Raw genomic sequence first — 18,057 nt, forward strand, 5'->3', positions numbered from 1 at the left:
AAATTTGGTGTGAATTTACTCAAAAAAGTAACATTCATTCACAAAAATAAAACTTAAAAAAAAAAAAAAACTTCAGAATTGCATGTGTACATCTGAAAAAAGAAAAAGAACTGTATGTGCATGCCTACAGTACAGCAGTCCCACAAACATGTCCATGTCCTAATCCTGGAAAGCACGGCTAAGGGGACTCTGTGGATGTGAACCAAAAAAGTTTCTTAATATTGGGAAAATTTCCTGAATTATGTGGGGAGACCTGCTGTAATCACAAGGGTTCTTATAAGAAGCAAAGAGAAAAGTCTGAGTCAGAGGAGATGTGGAGACAGAAACAGAGGGTCAGACAGAGGTTTACTATGTTGCTTGCATAAAGATGGAGAAGAGGCCATGAACCAAGCAATGCAGCTGGACTCTAGAAGCTGAAAAAAGCAGGTAAATGGATGCACCAAACAGGCTCTGGAGAAAGCATAGCACTGCTGCTATCATGATTTTGGTCCAATGAAAACCATTTCAGACTTCTGATCCCCAAGGTTGTAAGATAATAAATTTGGGCTGTTTTAAACACTAAGTTTGTGATAATTTGTTATAAAAACAATATGAAAAATATCCTATAATCCAGTGATCCCTCTTCCAAGGATAAATTCCAGTGAAATCTCACCAGACATGAAGTGATCTTGAAATACATCCACAATTTCTTTGGCCTTATACCTTCAAACACTGGAGCTTAATCCATCTCCTCTCGTGTGGTCTAGACTAAGTGACTCACTGCTAATGAAGAGAATATGGCAGAAGTGATGGAGCATGACTTTCAAGACTATCTTGTGAAAGGCTTCCTTCCTGCTCTTTCTCTCTGGGATCACTGGGGGAAGCCAGTCGCAGTGTCATGGAGACTCTCAGGCAGGCCCTTAGAGCAGCTCATGGCAAAGAAGTGAGGCCTTGTGCCAAAAGTCAGGAGCAACAGACTATGAGTGAGCCATTTAGAAGTGAATCCTCCAGTCTAGTCAAACCTCCAGACGACTGCAGGCCTGACTAACAGCTTAACTAACTTTATGAGAGACTGTGAGCCATATAACCAATTATGACATTCCTGAATTTCTACCCCAGAGAAACTCTGAAGTATTAAGGATTTCTTGTTTAAGTCACTAAGATTCGGGGTAATTTATTATATACTGATACGTTACTAAAATAATCAATAAGAAGTTCCATATGAGGATGCACACCATAGCAAAGTTTGTGGTAAAAGAGATTTGGAAAAAAAAAACCTTAAGGACCTTCCCATCTGACAGATATTACAGAACATTACATAGCAGACTTAGTACCACAAACCAGATAGATCTTAAAAACAGTATGGAGGGACTTTGCTGGCAGTCCAGTGGTTAAGACTCCACGCTTCTAATGCAGGGGACATAGGTTCACTCCCTGGCAGAGAAACTAAGATTACACATGCTGTGTGCGTGCGCGTGTGCTAAGTGACTTCAGTCGTGTTCGACTCTTTGCAACTCTATGGACTGTAGCCCACTAGGCTCCTCTGTCCATGGGATTTCCCAGGCAAGAACAGTGGAGTGGGTTGCCATGCTCTCCTCCAGGGAATCTTCCCAACTCAGGGACAGAACCACCGTCTCCTGGATTGCAGGCAGATTCCTTACCAATGAGCCACCAGGGGAAGCCCCATGTTGCATGTGGTAGCACCCCCCAACAAATATTTTTTTAAATAGTACTGATTACTATTTTTTAAATAGTATTAAGAAAATAAAAAAGAGTATTGAGTTAAAAATGTTAAAAAGTTATACAAATTAAAAACATAAATTTGGTACAATACTCCAAAGAAGAAAAAGTAGGAACCAAAAGGTATTTCCACATCCGTGTTCAGAGCAGCATTATTCATAAAACCAAAAGATGAAAGCAACCCAAGTGTCCATCAAAAAATGAATGGATAAACAAATGTGGTATACACACACTGGAATATTCAGTTCAGTTCAGTCGCTCAGTTGTGTCCAACTCTTTGCGACCCCATGAATTGCAGCATGCCAGGCCTCCCTGTCCATCACCAACTCCTGGAGTTCACCCAAACTCATGTCCATCGAGTCGGTGATGCCATCCAGCCAGCTCATCCTCTGTCATCCCCTTCTCTTCCTGCCCCCAATCCTTCCCAGCATCAGAGTCTTTTCCAATGAGTCAACTCTTCACATGAGGTGGCCAAAGTATTGGAGTTTCAGCTTTAGCATCAGTCCTTCCAAAGAACACCCAGGACTGATCTCCTTCAGAATGGACTGGTTGGATGTCCTTGCAGTCCAAGGGACTCTCAAGAGTCTTCTCCAACACCACAGTTCAAAAGCATCAATTCTTTGGTGCTCAGCTTTCTTCACAGTCCAACTCTCACATCCATACATGACCACTGGAAAAACCATAGCCTTGACTAGATGGACATTTGTTGGTAAAGTAATGTCTCTGCTTTTGAATATGCTATCTAGGTTGGTCATAAATTTCCTTCCAAGGAGTAAGTGTCTTTTAATTTCATGGCTGCAATCACCATCTGCAGTGATTTTGGAGCCCCCCAAAATAAAGTCTGACACTGTTTTCACTGTTTCCCCATCTATTTCCCATGAAGTGATGGGACTGGATGTCATGATCTTCATTTTCTGAATGTTGAGTTTTAAGCCCACTTTTTCACTCTCCTCTTTCACTTTCATCAAGAGGCTTTTGAGTTCCTCTTCACTTTCTGCCATAAGGGTGGTGTCACTGGAATATTATTCAGCCTCAAAAAAGGTGGAAATTCTGACAGATACGACAACATAGATGAACCCTGAAGACTTATCTTATACGAGTTTCTAAGGGAAGTCAAATTCATAGGGAAAGAAAATGGAATGGTGGTTGCCAGGAACTGGGGAGGAAGAAATGGAGAATCAGTGCTTACTCAGTGGAGTTTCAGTGTGGGAATGTTAAAAAGAACTAGAGATGAATTGTGTGATACATTCACAACAATAGTTAATGCCACAGAACTATATATACACCTAAAAATGGTTGAGCAGGTAAATTTTATGTATGTATATTTTACCACAATTAACAAAAAGCCTCATTAACTACAAAAAAGACACAAAATGCTGAACATTTCACAAGAATTAATGCATATTTAAGAACACGTGTGAATGAGTGCCTATAAGGGGAGTGGGAATAAAGGGGTGCAAGCTTGCCTTGTCGGACTGATGATGTCATGATTTGATTTACAAAAATAATTTTCAAGAACATACCTAATACTTAACAAGTGAGATGTCATCTATACCAAAACAAGAAATGATCTGTGTAACTTTCCTTCTAACGTTATGGAAACCAAGTACCACAAATTGTTGACTATTACAGCTAGAAGATCTAGAAATCACTTCATCTTTTACATTCAAGGCACTTAATACTTCAAAAGAAATTTAATTTCAGAATTATCTGCTATTCCAAGCAGATTTTACAAGGCATTGTGTTTCAAACAGCAAACTACCACATTCCTTGACATTAGAAGACATTTTAGATAACATAAATCTTTAAAGATTGTAGGAGTAGCCAAAGCTGTGTTTTCAATGCAGTAGCAATAATATTTCAAATAGTTCTACTGTAAGTTTCTTGGAGGTTAGTTTCCATGTCTTGTACCTTTATATTGTCTGGCATTTAGTAGGTACTTAGCTGCGCAGTCGGAAACGGCAATGGCACCCTACTCCAGTACTCTTGCCTGGAAAATCCCATGGACGGAGCCTGGTAGGCTGCAGTCCGTGGGGTCGATAAGAGTCAGACACGACTGAGCGACTCCACTTTTACTTTTCACTTTCATGCGTTGCAGGAGGAAATGGCAACCCACTCCAGTGTTCTTGCCTGGAGAATCCCAGGAACAGGGGAGCCTGGTGGGCTGCAGTCTCTGGGATGGCACAAAGTCGGACATGACTGACGCGACTTAGCAGCAGCAGCAGCAGCAGCAACTACGTAGTGAATGTACTTCCTCAAGTCATCTTCTCTACATCATATTACCCTATCCTATCCTGTGTACTAGGTGAAATTACACTCGGAGATTGGTAAAAAAACAAAGCGGGGGAGGTCAAAATTAAAGAAAACATTTAATATAAGAAGACTGCTAAATTATGTGAGATTACTTTTAAAAATAAGAGAAATGGCAAAAATCGAAAGAGCAAGGCATGAAAGACCGCAATTAACAGCTTTGATTCACTTCACAGACATACTTAGGAATATTTAACTTCTGAACTCCTCAATAGCTCAATTCTGACCATATCAATTGTAAAAGTGTTAGATGCTCAGTTGTGTCCAACACTGACACAACCCCGTGGACTGTAGCCTGCCAGGCTCCTCTGTCCATGGAATTCTTCAGGCAAGAATACTAGAGTGCGTAGCCATTTCTTTCTCCAGGGGATTTTTCCAACCCAGGGATCAAACCCAGGTCTCCTGCATTGCAGGCAGATTCCTTACCATCTGAGCCACCCATATTAATTAACAATAATTTCAAAGACCACTAAAGCCAACAGTATAGTCTTATATTAGGTATTTCATAATAAATATAAAAGAAAAGAAATCAACTTTTCGTACTTTAGCTCTTTCTTATTTAATCCCCCTAAAATCTCAATCTAATATTATTCTGTTTAGCACAAGTATTAATTTGATTAATAAGATGATCTTTAAAAAGTATGTTATGAATGTCATTATGAAAACTGCTGCATCTCCACTTGCTTAGCTACCACGTATTTTACAAATTCACGTATTTTACACCACAGCTAAAAACTCAAAACCGAGATTTCTTTTTCATTCAATGAATGATTTGTTGATTTATACTGCTTTTCAAGTAATTTCTGTTACATATTATTTTGTATGTTATGCAACAAGCGACATTATAAAATAGTTTTACAGACTTAGAACAAAACATAAGACTTACATTCTTTATGTCCTTATATACAATACATGACCTTGTATAAAGTCACAATATACGTAATTAGGAATAATTTATCATTTAAAATGAAAATCACGCTACACCGAGCTGTTTAAATAGTAAAACAAAATAATTTATATAAAAATAAGAACCATAAACTCTCAAAAACTGTACCAGAGTTCAAAGATATGAATGGCATTAGCTATTAAATTTCACTTAAATTTTTCTTTAACTTATTGGAAAAATATATCAAAGGATCTTCTAGAAAATTTAGATATACTACAAAAAACAAACATTTCATTTAAAAATTTAATATAACACCATTAATTCTAGGTACAATTTTCATCAGATTTTAAAAAGAGATTCTAAGGACTATTAACCCTGATATACATGATTAATAATTCTTAGAGCAAAAATAGTTTTAAAAATAAAGAATAAAATTGCTTATTTATCAGTGAAAACCAGGCTAGTTTTATTCAAGTTCAATTCCTTATCTTGAAAAAAAATTTCTAAAACAAAAATAAAAGGTTTTTTCAAGACTTTCTAATACATAATGAACACTACTTAAGATACATTGACCCTGGGGTGCTTTACAAAGCCACTGCCATTCTGATCAGAGAGTAGGGAGGTGTGACAAGCTGGCTACCATAAATATGCATAAAGATAAGACAGCATTTAAAACTATACTCAATCTGAAAACATGTTTTTAGACATTTAATGAAAGGAACAAAAAACAGTGCAATGAAAACACTCAATATCAAGAGTATACCTTATGAGTATTCACTAGACAGAAATATATCTAAAAGAAAAATCATGGTGCTTTAATTTGAAATATTTGCCTATAGACTTTATTCAATGATACCTAAAAGTGACCAAAAAGTAATAGAAATACTTAATACAGATCTTAAATATTAAGCCTATGAAAAAATTTATCACAATAATTTTTCCCAAAGTAATTTACATTATAAAGTGATTTACTCTTGAATAACCTAATTAATAGCAGAAAGCTATGTTAACAAAGGAAAAGATCCACTGCTTCATACATAATTTATTAAGATTTCCTACAGGATTTATCTGAAGCAAAGAATTTGAACATCTCTTCTGTGATATAGAATCAAAGTGTCTGATACATTCCACTGTCAAAACATTCATAGCCAGATATTCTTCCTACTTTTAAAAATCTAAATAATTTCTTCTATACAGGTTGTAATTATAAATTATGGCTTTTTATAAAAAGACTTCTACCAGCAGCATTGCTGCAAGGGTTCTTACTCCTCTGCAGTTATCATTTCAGCCTGGGTGGGAGAAAGCATTGCTGCAGTCATTTGCAAAAAGGCACTAGGGTTGTGACTTCAAAGTAACAAAGGCACTGGTATCTTTTTGCCACCCTATTCACAGGCAGTTCACTGAGACCGTTTGCAAAGGCAGGCTCTTTGGTAACCAAAATTTCATCAATCAACCAAAGCCACCACTCAAGCTCTGCAGTACCTGCCTCCACCTCTTCCTCCTCTCCCAAGCTGCCCTTTCCACAAGGTTCACATCAGCCATCAGCAGCAGCTTTGTATCCCCTCTCTTGGCTACCACTGCATGTGTCCCTGTGGCCAGGGAGGAAAAGAAGCCTTTCAATGGGCTACAGCTTTCGCCCCTGCCATGAATATGCTCCATTCTTTGTTGTCCTCTACCCGTTTCCTTAGATACTGTTATTCCACTCTACTCTGTCAACAGGCATTATAAAAACAAAACCTCTTTCTACCTTCAAAAACAGCTTTCTCTCACCAGTCTCCCCTTAACACTCGTACCCCTCCCCCTTCTCCCTCTTCTGTCAAAAACCCAGGATCAGAAGCACAAGAAATCCATCTCCGGTGCTGCAGTAGGGGGAAGGTGGGGGGAGACGCCCCTGCCTTTTCGCTTGGCCTGTGGCTGCAGACCCTGTGCCAAGGTAAGGCCATCGGCTTTAGACAGTGCAAGGAAAAATCGCCTCCCCGTCGGCCCCCCCGCCCGCTCTCAACCCAGGCAGCAAGCTGGGCCAGCGCAGCTCCAGCACCTACCCCATTTCCGAGCCCAGCAGCACCTCCATCCCGTCTCCAGTGACACCCAGGCGGGCTGCGCCAATACAGCCACATGTCGGTCACGTGTGCGTGCGCGCAGCCAATCGGCAGGTCCCCGACGGGAACGGGAGCGCCCTGGTCCGCATCCAGCGATTACACAGCGGCTCCACGCGCCTCTTTCCGACTCGCACTCTGAACTCAAAGGGCAGCAGAGCAAGGGCCCCTCCCCGCCGCACGGCTCCGAGCCCAGGCCGGCACCTAGCGCCCCTGGACTCTACCTCCGGGCCACCCACTGCAGCCGACGGAAGCTGACAAGCAGAAACAGTGGGGTGGGGGAGGTACATGGGGCAGAAAAATTATTAGCACGAGATACTAGAGGTGGGTGGGTGAGTAACGAATTACATCTCATTCGATACTTGCTAATATTTATAGCTTTGCAGCACAGAGAAAAAGAATTCTACTAAATGTATCAAAACAAATAATGTTACATTGCAAATCACCGATTTGCTAGGTAAATCACTGGAACTATGAATTAAAAACACAAGTTTCCAGAAAAGCTATGATGGCAGTACAGAAGAGTAGTTGAGACCAAAATCATGAAGTCACATAATCTGGATTAAATCTTCTGCTTCTGTGATTTACTAGCTGTGTGACTTTAGTCACTTAAAGGCTCAGTGCTTAATTTCCCCCACAAAATGGGAATAGAAACGTTGAATAGGAGTAAATATATATGAAGCAGTATTCAGAACACATCCTGACACAGTAAATGCTATGAGTCACTACTAATCTGTGACTTGAATATTTCAATGCAAATTCCACATTTCACTTTTAACCAAGTAAAGCGTGAATTATTTTTTATTAGTTAGAAGGACAAAATCCAAATTGCCAAGGATTTAAACTGGATTTAAAATCTGGTTTAAAATGTGGGGGGTGGGGGGAATCAGTTTTCATGATCTATTTCAAATTTAAAAGAATACTTAATGTTAGGTCTTTAAATGAAATATACTTATTATGATCTTAATTTTTCAAATTAATAGCAAGAAAAGCACTGAGCAAGCTATCAAACAGTGTATTTGGAGCAATTTCATTTTAATAAAAATGGTATAAATTAGAAAAGTAATGGAAAAATAGCAAAATGCCCACAGATATACATAGAGTGGATATTCACAGCAGTTATCCATGGAAGGTGGATTATGGAGTAATTTCTGCTTTTCCTTTCTGCTTTTGGATACTTTTTTCTTTTGTCTCTGTATTATAATGCTTATATAGCAAATACTCCCTAAATATTTGTTGAATGAACAAATGAAACACATATTATTAGTAATTAAATATATATATAACAAATGAAAAGTTTAAATATATTTAGAAACACCTTCCCTTGATATTTGAAGTAAAAGAAACATTAATCAACTTGGTTCTGTCCTAAATATCTCTTTTGTCAAGATGACTTAGTTTTACAAAAGGCTTTCAAGACTCTCTTTACTTTAAGTGCATGATTCATTGACTAGGACTTATTTAGTCATCAACTATTTGTGACAAATTCAGAACAGATAATTCCTCATAAGGTCTAAAGCTTCTGGAAAGAAAAAGTACCCTTCTAAACACAGAATTTAAAAAGCTTTTAAAATAACTTCTTAGTACCCTAAGAAACAACTCCTGACTCTGACTATGATTCAAGCTACTATTTAGTACACCAGTTTGTAGCCAAAGTATTTGTCTAAATTTTTATTACATGTGTTATAAAAGTTAGTGATTCAAGTGAAAAAATTTTACAGAAAGCTATGACCATTATACATTCATCAATCAATATAATTCAAATCACAAAACAAGCCAATCTTAAAACTTTACATTTTACAATGTTTTCAACTGAATTTTTTCAGTAAGATTTGCAAACCAGTTTTCTCATCAATTCCACAAAAGTTTGATTTGAATTTTGTATAACAATATATTTAGCTATTTTTAAAAATTATTAATTTTTTTAATTGAAGGATAATTGCTTTACAATATTGTGTTGGTTTCTGCCATACATCAACATGAATCAGCTATAGGTATGTTGGGGAAATCACACTGATTGAAACCACCCACCCTGGCCAGGCACCATAGTAACCATTTGCATGAGTTGTTTTATGACAGGAGATTCTGATAAGGAATAGGAAACTAATAAGCCACCACCAACCCGAAGAGTTCGGGAAAGGCCGAAAGGAGATACCGCGTGTCAGTCCACTTCCCAGAATCCCTCTGGCTAGCATCCATCTTGGCTGAGCAACGCGTGCGCCACCAGGAAAGACTCTGAATTAGAATGATTGGCAAAAGACCACCTGGAAACTAATCCCATCACCATAAAACCCAAGACTGCAAGCCACGTGTCAGAGCAGTTAGTTCTCCTGGGTTCCCTTACCCCGCTGTTCTCCACCTGGGTGCCCTTTTCCAATAAAATCTCTTGCTTTGTCAGCACACGTGTCTCCTCAGACAATTCATTTCCGAGTGTTAGACAAGAGCCCAGTTTCGGACCCTGGAAGGGGTCCCCTTCCTGCAACAGGTATACATATGTATACCTATATGTACATAGGTATACTCCCTCTCGAGTTTCCCTCCCACCTCCCATCCCATCCCAAGCTCCCTGAATCATACAGCAGATTCCCACTGGCTATCTATTTTACACATGGTAGTGTATATGTTTCCGTATACTTAGTTATTTTTAAAACTACAATTAAAAACATATACAATCAAAATGTATTGGCACAAATTTGGAAACAGTGGAGGTCACTGAAACATTAATTTGTGCTGCTGCTGCTGCTGCTAAGTCGCTTCAGTCATGTCCGACTCTGTGCGATCCCGTAGACAGCAGCCCACCAGGCTCCGCCGCCCCTGGGATTCTCCCGGCAAGAGTACTGGAGTGGGTTGCCATTTCCTTCTCCAAAATTTGTGCTACTAGGTTTATATGTATCTCAGAATAAAGCTCCTGCCATCCCTATTTATGTACAAATTTTATATTCAGGCTACATATATCTGTATGCATTAAAAATATTTTGATTAAAATTTACTCCAGAAATAAGTTACAAATTTCATATTCAGGCTACATGTATCTGTATGCATTAAAAATATTTTCTGATTAAAATTTACTACAGAAATAAGTTGTATATTAAGGCTATTATAAGACTACACCAATAAACAGTCACTGACTTCAAATGATCTGTGCTCATCAGGATTACCTCGTCTGTTTTTAATAAATATTCATAAGTAAATGTTGAGGGCTTCCCTGGTGGCTCAGATAGTAAGAATCTGCCAGGGGGTTGCAAAGAGTTGGATACGACTGAGTGAGAAGGCAATGGCACCCCACTCCAGTACTCTTACCTGGGAAATCCCATGGACGGAGGAGCCTGGTGGGCTGCCGTCTGTGGTAGCTAAGAGTCGGACACGACTGAGCAACTTCCCTTTCACTTTTCACTTTCATGCATTGGAGAAGGAAATGGCAACCCACTCCAGTGTTCTTGCCTGGAGAATCCCAGGGACGGGGGAGCCTGATGGGCTGCCGTCTATGGGGTCGCACAGAGTCGGACACGACTGAAGCGACTTAGCAGCAGCAGCAGAGTGACCAACACTTTCACTTTTCAAATAAATGTTATAAATACGAATGCATGCATGCATGCATGCTAAATCACTTCAGTCGTGTCCGACTCCTAGCAACCCCATGGACTGCAGCCCACCAGGCCCCTCCGTCCATGGGCAACAATATCAGCTAGTATAAAATGAGTTAAAACCAGTGAACTATAGTTCACGTTAAAAAAACAGAAAAACCCTCTGAACCTTCTGTAACTTAAAAAAAAAAAAAATAGAATAGAAAGAATAGGATTCTATTCTGAATAGGAATAATAGGATTCTTAGTATCTTAAACTTTGCATTCCACTTTGACATGAGCATGTTAGGCCCAGTTTAACACTTGTGATTTCAGAAACTGACAAGAATACGGGCAACAACATCAGCTAGTATAAAATGAGTTAAAACCAGTGCTCTGAATTCAGCTATTTCAACTCCTGCACTTTGTTAATACTCAACTCTCTTTACTGGAGACCTCAAATAGAATAGACTAGATTAATGCCTACAAAGAGATCAATGAAAGTTTTTTTCTTTAAAAATAATAATTATGTATTGAAAAGGCGTGTACTAGTATAGGTTCTCCAGGGGCTAAGCAATCAAATAAACCTCAAATTCATTTAACAACCTTCCAGTCTTTAGATTTGTACTGGGTTAGGGTATGACAAAAAAGCATAAGAAGAAAATAAAGTCAGTCACATTTCAAAGACCAACTGGTTCTGAAGACCAATTCTCCTCTTTTCTAGTTTTTATGGGACACGAGAAGGAGCTGAAATGCTGTACAGGCAATGGGAGTTTAGGTGGTGTATAGACCAAGTGGGAGGTACACACACAGTCCTCATATAATATATATGTGTTCTGTGTTACTTCAAAAAGCAAGTTCCAAAATTGGTCTCACTGAGCTAAAATCAAGGTGTCTGCAGGGCTTTACTTCTTTCAGGAGGCTCTAGGGAGAATGTGTTCTCTTGCCCTTTCCTGGGTCTAGAGACCAACTTCAGTCCCGGGCCAAGGGCTCTCTCCTGCATCTTCGAAACTAGCAGTGGGGGACTGCGCTCTTCTCAGGTCGCAGCTGTCACTTTGCTTCCACGGTCATTAGCCTTTTCTCTGACTCTTGCTCTTCTCTTTTACATTCTCAAGGACTTACTTGAAAGACTGTTCTTACATTGGCCCACCTCCACAATCTGACAATCCAGGGTATCTCCTTAGCAACTTTATTCTATCTTCAACCTTAATTCCCTTTTGCAACATAATGCAACATATTCACAGGTTCTGGGGATTAGGAAGTGGACATCTTTAGGGAGCCATTATTCTGCCTAAACTGCACTAAAGCTTTATCTTCAACTATTCTAAAATGTGCATCCTAATACCAGTCCAATCAAACTAATCACTTGAAAGTTAAAGTGAAGTCACTCAGTCGTGTCCGACTCTTTGCGACCCCATGGACTGCAGCCTACCAGGTTCCTCCATCCATGGGATTTTTCAGGCGAGAATACTAGAGTGGGTTGCCATTTCCTTCTCCAGATCTTCCCAACCCAGGGATTGAACCCAGGTCTCCCGCATTGTAGGGCAGACGCTTTACCGTCTGAGCCACCGAACTAATCACTTAGCCAATTCTAAAATTCACCTTAAATACAGAACTTTCTGCCTTTACTATAATGTGGTACAGTAGAAGGCTCCAGCGTACACAGACTGAAGAATCAGGTTTCAAGTTCTGAATCTTTCATTTCATAGCTCTATGGACTCCGGATGTCACAACTATTCTACTTGATTCTACTTGACTACTCTTTCATCAGTAAAATGAGAACAATTGTTTGGCTTATTTCACAGAGCTGTTATAAGGATCAAATGTGTAAATATAGACAAATTTTATAAACTGTGAAACACTTTTTACACATAAAGGACTATTAATTGCTCTATCGGTCCAAATCAAGGTTCAGCTTAAACATAGATTTCCATGAAATAATCGACCATTCCACCCAGACTCAATCCACCCTCATCTTCCCTCCATTGTTCCTGCCTCTTTTATGGTACAAACATATTAGTGCCTCTGTGTACATCCCCTTTCCTAGTCCTGACTGTAAGAATTCTAGGGGAGAGCCACACCCGATTGTACCTTGAATGTCTCATGGTGTACACCATAATATGCTGTTTATTAAGTCCTATTAGTATAAGGAATGATTTGAAATTAATCTCCAAAGGGCATGCAATGCAGATCCCACAAGGAATAATAGTAATGCAAATGCTGAATAATGAATATTACTGTAAAATATAACCATCTACTTGGGGTTAAGTTTCTGAGGTTGGGTGGCTGCACAATAAAATCGCTTTAGGAGCTTGAGAAGTTTTAAAAACGTCATTAAGTCAGAATCTCTGAAGACGAGGTCCAGGCACAGGTGAGTACCGTCAGAACTGCGGAGCACCGTGCGTCACTCCAGCTTCTGCCATCAAAGCTCCTACTGCACTACAATAGGGAGACTGTTTTGAAATGTTTTTAAAGTCAGAGGGCTATACAGCCTAATGCATCTGCCTACAGAGGAAAAAAACAAACTTCTTTTTTCCTGTCAAAAAGCTTCCTAGTCATGTACTAGCAATTAACATGAGAAAAACAATAGGGACTAATATACAGAAAATGTTCCACTACAGTAAGGAATCAAAGAAATAAAAACAAAAGAATATAATTTTCCCCTATTAAGTAGAAAACGGTATTTTAAAATATTGTGGGTCAGTGAGGATACATTAAAAAAAAAGAAGCAGTAGCTTTTTAAAGTCCTTCAAATGCTTATACTGGACTTTCCTGGTGGCAGCGTGAATAAGAATCTGCCTGCCAGTGCAGGGGACGTGGGTTGATCCCTGGTCTGGGAAGATTCCACAAGCTGCGGAGCGAGGAAACCCGTTCGCTACAACTACTGAGCCCACGTTCTAGAGTCCACAGGCCACAGCTACTGAAGCCTGTGTGCCTGGAGCCCATGCTCCACAACAAGAAAAGCCACCACAATGAGAAGCCCCTGCACACAGCAGAGTAGCCCCAGAGGGCTGCAACCACAGAAAGCCTACGTGCAGCAATGAAGACCCAGCACAACCAAAAATAAATGAATGAATGCATAAAAATAGAATGGTTATACTGAAGTAAGTCCAGTTAAAGAAATGATCTTACATACAATCAGATACAAATATTAATATTCAAACATACTCAGTATTGTCTCCACAAAGGAAATTTTAGAAACAAACTCAATGACTGATAACAACAGCTAGGTTGATTATACTTTTGGCACACTTAAAGATAGTTAAAGTTATGCCAAATATAAAAGGATAAAATACATAGGAATACATTTAAACCAAGGAAGTGAAAGATCTGTACAATGAAAATTATAAGTCAGTGATGAAAGAAACTGAAGACATAAATAAAGGGAAAGATATTCCAAGCTCACTGATTAGAAAAATTAACATTGTTAAAATGTCCATACTATCCAAAGTGATCTACAGATTCAACGTTAACCCTTTCAAACCTCCAATAGCATTTTTTACAGAAACAGAACAAACAATCCTAAAATGTCTATGGAACCACAAAAGACCCAAGATAGCCAAAGGAATCTTGGGGGGAAGAAAAAGCTGGAGGCATCACATGTCCTGATTTCCAACTTTATTATAAAACTATAGTGATCAAAACAGTATGGTAGTTGCAAATCAATTATGCTCCAAAAAAAAAAAAAAAGACACTAATATAAAAACAGACATCAGATCAAGGAAGACAATAATGCCCAGAAATAAGCCTATGCAAATATGGTAAATTAATTTATAACATAGGATCTAAGCATATACAATGGTGACAAGACAGTCTCTTCAATAAATGGTATTGGGAAAACCGGACAGCCGCATGTAAAAGAATGAACTGGACCCCTATCTTACAACGTGCACAAAAATCAACAAAAAATGGATTAGAAACTTATATTTAATACCAGAAACTGTAAAATTCCTAAAACATAGAGTGTAAGCTCCTTGATATCAGTCTCAGCAATGATCTTTCTTATGTGACACCAAAAAACAAAGGCAATAAAAGCAGAAGCAAACAAGTAGAACAACATCAAACTAAAAAGCTTCTACACAGAGACAGAAACCATCAACAAAATGAAAAAGCAACTTACCAAACTGAAGAAAACATTTCTAACTCATATATCTAATGGGTTAATATCCAAAATATTGATTACATTTAAAAAACCACAACTAAATAGCCAAAAAACCAAACAACTGGATTAAAAAGTGGGCAGAGGAACTGAATAAACATTTTCCCAAAGAAGACATCCACAAGACCAGCAAATACATAAAAAGATGTTCAACATCACTCATCATCAGGGAAATGAAAATCAAAACCAGAATCGTATCACCTCACATCTGTTCGAATGGCTATCATCAAAAGTCTGAAATAACAAATACCAAGGAGGATGTGGAGGAAAGGAAACCCTAGTGGACTGTTAGTGCGGATATAAACTGGTGCAGCCACTGTGGAAAACAGCATGGAGGTTCTTCAAGAAAATAAAATTCAACTACCATATGATTCTGCAACCCTACTGCTGGGGATGTACCCCCAAAAATGAAAGCAGGGTATGGAACAGAGTTCTGCACTCCCATGTTTACTGCAGCATATTGTTAATAACCAAGATATGGAAAAGTGTCTATCAATGGGTAAATAAATAAAAATGATGACACACACACACACACACACACACAGGAATATTATTCAGTCATGAGAATGAAGGAAACCCTACTTATTTGGGACAACATGGATGGACCTTGAAGGCGTTATGCTCAGTGAAATATGCTAGGCAGAAAAAACAAATACTGCATGGGATCACTTATATGAGGAATCTAAATAAAAAGTCAATCTCATAGAAAAAAATAAAATTATGTCATGGAAGATAATTAGATACAATTGTATTATATAATTCATGTGACATTAAGTGAAAATGGAGAATTATCAAATTATTAACTCATAAATATTTATAACACTTATTAAATTATATAATTTAATAATCATAATTAAATTTATTAGTTATAAAAATAAATTATAAAATTACATATTAAAGTGAAATACATAATTTGTAAAATGATACTAACTAGCCAACTAGCCTTGTCTTTTTTTTAATGAACTATGTATATGCACAGAGAAGACTGAAAAGAGATCACTAAAATATCAAGTGTCTTCCCTGGGTGTAGAAATTATAAAAATCGTAATTTTTCTTAAGCTTATAAAATTTCTACCAACACACATTATTTTTTTATTTTTTCCTTCAAAAGTTAAGTACCTCTAAGTTGGACACAATTTGAAATCATCACATTTGAAGGAGAAAAAAATTAAGGTAGCCAAAGGCAGATCCAGGTACATATATAAATTGTGGGGGAGCCTTTCTTAAGGAAAATACAAATTAATTCAAAATTGGTAGTGCTTTGGGCTTCCCTGCTGGTTCAGAGGTTAAAGCATCTGCCTGCAATGCAGGAGACCTGGGTTCTATCCCTGGGTCGGGAAGATCCCCTGGAGAAGGAAATGGCAACCCATTCCAGTATTCTTGCCTGGAGAATCCCATGGACGGAGGAGCCTGGTGGGCTACAGTCCACGGGGTCGCAAAGAGTCGGACATGACTGAGCGACTTCACTCACTTTCACTGCCAAAGGGCGTAGGAACTGCAATTAAAGATTACTATTCACACACATAGAAAACTGAGGCTCAAAGAAATTTCAACATTAATTCAGGTCCACCCACAGTGAAGTGGCAGTCTGACTCCTAAGCCAGTGTTGGTCAAACTACTTCATCCTCATAAGCACTTCATGTTAGATCATCCACCTAGATCTAAGTACAGGAGGTGCTCTATATCCTTGGATTCTACATTTAACCATTGTGGATTCAACCAGCCATGGATCAAAAATATATAGCAAAGATTTGGGGAAAGTTCCAAAAGACAAAACTTGGATTTGCCAAGCAGCCTGGCAACTACTTACATAGCACTGCCAAGGTATTATAAGAAACCTAGAGACGATTTAAAGTATAATGGGAGGGATAGGTGTATGTTATATGTAAATACTATACTGTTTTATATTAATATAAAGGACTTGAGCATCTCTGGGTTTTGATATTCTCCAAGGTCCCAGAACCAATCCCTCACAGATACTAAAGGATGACTGTGTTATCTCCCAGAGCAGCTTGTTTCTCCTTCAGAGTCTCATGCTTCATAAACAGTTACGTGTTCAGTTTGCATTCCCACCAACAGTGTAAGAGGCTTCCCTTTTCTCCACACCTTCTCCAGCATTTATTGTTTGTAGACTTTTTGATAGCAGCCATTCTGACCTGTGTGAGATGGTATGCTCATTGTGGTTTTAATTTGAATTTCTCTGATAATGAGTGATGTTGAGCATCTTTTCATGTGTTTGTTAGCCATCTGTATGTCTTCTTTGGAGAAATGTCTGTTTAGTTCTTTGGCCCATTTTTTGATTGGGTCGTTTATTTTTCTGGAATTGAGCTGCAGGAGTTGCTTGTATATTTTTGAGATTAATTCTTTGTGAGTTGCTTCGTTTGCTATTATTTTCTCCCACTCTGAAGGCTGTCTTTCACTGTTGGTGGGAATGCAAACTAGTACAGCCACTACGAAGAACAGTGTGGAGAGTTCTTAAAAACCTAGAAATAGAACTCCCATACAACCCAGCAATCCCACTGCTGGGCATACACACCAAGGAAACCAGAATTGAAAGAGACACGTGCACCCCAGTGTTCATCGCAGCACTGTTTACAATAGCCAGGACACGGAAGCAACCTAGATGTGCACCGGCAGATGAATGGATAAGAAAGCTGTGGTATGTATACACAATGGAATATTACCCAGCCATTAAAAAGAACACATTTGAATCAGGTCTAATGAGGTGGATGGAACTGGAGCCTATTATACAGAGTGAAGTTAGTCAGAAAGAAAAATACCAATACAGTATATTAATGCATATATATGGAATTTAGAAACATGGTAACGATGACCCTATAGGTGAGACAGCGAAAGAGACACAGATGTAAAGAACAGACTTTTGGACTCTGTGGGAGAAGGGCAGGGTGGGATGATTTGAGAGAATAGCATTGAAACATGTATACTACCATACCTGAAATAGATTGCCAGTCCAGGTTCGATGCACGAGACAGGGCGCCCAGGGCCTGTGCACTGGGATGACCCTGAGGGATGGGATGGGGAGGGAAGTGGGAGGAGGGTTCAGGGTGGGGAATACATGTACACCCGTGGCTGAGTCATGTCAATGTACAGCAAAACCCACTACAACAGTGTCAAGTAATTAGCTTCCAATTAAAATAAATTAATTACCAAAAAAGTTACATGTTCAGTTATTATCATCCTAGCACCTAGCTCTGCAGCAGCAGATGCTCAATAAACATTTATTGAGTGAATACATTTTTTAAATAATAGAATAAGTGGAAACAAAAAATCTCAAACAGCTTAGACAATGTCAATTTGGAATCCA

General features: G+C 38.7%; 1 protein-coding gene across 11 annotated transcripts in view; it reads right to left on the reverse strand.

The window, feature by feature from the left end:
- The window catches only part of APC (APC, WNT signaling pathway regulator), a 134,834-nt gene that overhangs the window by 92,252 nt on the left and 24,525 nt on the right, over positions 1-18,057 (reverse strand). The window contains exon 1 of one of the 11 annotated variants that reach the window (XM_027552597.1): positions 6,958-7,037. The exons of 8 other annotated variants lie outside the window; for them this stretch is intronic. The gene's annotated coding sequence lies outside the window, so the exon portion shown is untranslated. Of the gene's footprint in view, positions 1-6,957; positions 7,038-18,057 lie in introns of those variants that run through there. 2 more of the 11 variants (XM_027552601.1, XM_027552600.1) reach the window with 2 other exon arrangements.

The sequence above is a fragment of the Bos indicus x Bos taurus genome, chromosome 10 (assembly GCF_003369695.1).
Source record: "Bos indicus x Bos taurus breed Angus x Brahman F1 hybrid chromosome 10, Bos_hybrid_MaternalHap_v2.0, whole genome shotgun sequence".
Classification (NCBI taxonomy): Eukaryota; Metazoa; Chordata; class Mammalia; order Artiodactyla; family Bovidae; genus Bos; species Bos indicus x Bos taurus.